Raw genomic sequence first — 3,165 nt, forward strand, 5'->3', positions numbered from 1 at the left:
AAGCTGAAACACAAACTCTCACACTACTACAACTACCAAACATGGCTTCTCATAAAAAATACAAAAATCAAGATGAAATAAAAAAGGCCCAGGCACTACGTCAAAAACAACACTGTGCTAATGAGACTCCTGAACAAAAGCGTCATCGTATGGACAGAGACAATGCAAATCAACGTAGATGTCTCGCTCAGGAGTCGCCTCACTCTAAAGCTAATAGATTGGCTATTTGCCCAAAAAAATGCTGCAAAAATACACATTTTGTCTCCACATTTCTACCACTATCACAAGATGATGCATCAAAATCTGAACACCACACCACAGATTCTACCACTGTAAGGTCTATGACCTCTCGGCAACTATCTCCACTAGCCAAATCAGTGCCAGTGTTACACAATACAGCGCCATACTCTGTGCAGCCACAAGCTGAAACACAAACGCTTACAGTACTGCAACTACAAAACAAACGACTAATCAACATTTGGCGACAAACAAGATCCATTGACTCTTTAAGTACTCCACTACTACTACAACAACAACAATATTTTACTCAGGATGAAAATAGTATTAAAGAACACAGCTGCCGTGACATGACCCATGTATGTGAAAATTGCCAAGCTTTGCATTTTGCAAATGAGATGCCTCTGGATAAAAAGTTTACCCAGTGCTGTCAGAAGGGTAAAGTACATTTACCCATAATACAGTATCCCCATGTGTTGACAATGTTGATGACAGGAGAACATGAATACAGCAAAAATTTTATGGACAATATTCGCTCTATCAACAGTTTTTTTGCTTTTGAGTTCTTTTGCTTTTGGGAGCATGGACAGATCTATCATCAAACAGGCACACTGCATCCAGCTGACGAAGAACCACTTAAATTTGCACAACTTTACATACTAGATACCACCCACATTAATGAACGACTGCAATGTAAAAAAAATGAAAAATGTCATCCTACTTTAATGACCATTATTGCTGAGCTAATGCAAACACAAAATGCTTTCACTGCTGCCTACAGAATGCTACACGATGTGGAAGAACAAGAGACGATCAAAGCTCTACAAAATGGAACTGTCATGCCACACATCACAATGGCTATTAAACAAGATCGGACTCAAGATCCCAGACGATACAATAAGCCAACTGTGTGCGAAGTGGCAGTCGTCTTTCAGAATGATGATGGTGAGCCTCCCTTCCATAGAGACATCTTAATTCATTTAAAACCCGATCCACAAAACCCTCTGGCTCCAAAAACACAAAGAATCAGTATACTGCATAGTAATTTAGATGCTCTGATGTATCCTATCTTTTTCCCTTATGGAGAACAAGGATGGCATGACGCTCTAAAACACCAAGGAGATAGTAAACGAAGGATTACCCAATTACAGCTTTACAGCTATGTTTTATCAGTAAGAAAGGATTTTAATCCACTACTAAATGGAGGTAAACTAACACAACAATATTTGGTTGATGCATATGTCAAAATCGAAGCTAATAGACTACATTACATTCGAATGCATCTAAAAGATCTAAAAGTAGAAGATTATTGCTTGTTACAAGAACATTTACTCAACAAATCTATTGAAAAGGGCATCCCCATTGGAAAAACTGTCATTTTACCATCATCCTTTGAAGGCAGTGCACGAAATACGCAGCAGCGGTATCAGGATGCTATGGCTATCGTTACCAAATATGGTCGCCCTGATCTCTTTGTCACCATGACGTGTAATCCAAAGTGGAGAGAAATTACTGAAAATTTACAACAGTGGCAACATGTTGAACATCTCCCAGACTTAGTTGCATGGGTCTTTAAAATTAAACTTGAATCCCTGTTATCTGACATCAACAATGAATTATTTGGACACATCTGTGCTATTGTGCATGTCATCGAGTTTCAAAAGCGTGGCCTGCCACATGCACATATTTTAATCATACTTGACAAAAATTCGAAAATCAGAACTGAAGAAGACATAGACAATATTGCTGAATATGGCTGAAATTCCAGACAAGACAACATACCCTCAGCTCCACAACATTGTTCTGATAAACATGATTCACGGTCCCTGTGGTGAAGCTTATCCTAATTGTCCATGCATGGATCATGGACACTGCACCAAAGGATTTCCAAAAAAATTTCAGCAAAATACCTCTAAAGAAATGGATGGCTATCCAATTTACCACAGAAACATTGGCACTACATATCAACATAATTCTAAAACAATTGACAATTCAAGGGTTGTCCAATATAACCCATATTTGCTAAAAAAATACAACTGCCATATTAATGTGGAAATTTGTGCTAGCATCCAAAGTGTCAAGTATTTGTTTAAATATGTATATAAAGGACATGACAAGGCTAATATTGAAATAGCTCAAACACAACTCCAACATGATGAAATAAATCAATTTATTGATTCACGATACATCAGTGCACCCGAAGCTGCATGGAGACTCTTTGCTTTTCCTATGCATAGACTATCTCATGCAATTATTTGTCTTGCAGTACATCTACCTAACTCTCAGGCACTATATTTTGATCAAGATGAGCCCATTGACAACATACAACAAAAACTACTTCAAAATTCAACACTCATGGCGTACTTAAACCTTAATAAAATCGACCCTAATGCACATCAATATTAATACAGAGACATTCCAGAACACTACATTTGGAAACATGGCATATGGGAACACAGAAAGAAAAGAGGCCACACTGTAATAGGAAGAATGTATACAGTTAGTGTGAAAGACCAAGAACGCTATTATTTACGTTTGTTGTTATTACATGTAAAAGGAGCAACAAGTTTTCAGGACCTTAAATCTGTCAATGGTATTACACATGAAACCTTTCGAGATGCTGCCTTAGCACTTGGATTATTAATAGATGATAGTGTCTGAAGAAATACTATACTAGATGCAACTGTTCTGAACATGCCTACACAACTTCGGGAGATGTTCGCTTACATCTGTATTTTTGGAACACCTACAAATCCAATAGAATTGTGGAAGGAATTTAAGCAACATTTCATACAAGACTACTGTAACCGATACCACAACAACAGTGAACTGTGTATCAATTGTGAAAGCTATGCTATGAAAGATATTCAAGATGTGCTAATAATACATGGCAAGTCTTATTTGGATTTTAATTTACCACGCCCTGCA

General features: G+C 37.5%; 1 pseudogene; it reads left to right on the plus strand.

Annotated features, from left to right (window-relative positions):
- Window positions 1-962: 962 nt before the first annotated feature.
- Window positions 963-2,643, plus strand: LOC141258642 (uncharacterized; annotated as a pseudogene).
- Window positions 2,644-3,165: the final 522 nt, after the last annotated feature.

The sequence above is a fragment of the Phyllobates terribilis genome, unplaced genomic scaffold (genome assembly GCF_046119375.1).
Source record: "Phyllobates terribilis strain yellow unplaced genomic scaffold, ASM4611937v1 Scaffold_3__8_contigs__length_932513732, whole genome shotgun sequence".
Classification (NCBI taxonomy): domain Eukaryota; kingdom Metazoa; phylum Chordata; class Amphibia; order Anura; family Dendrobatidae; genus Phyllobates; species Phyllobates terribilis.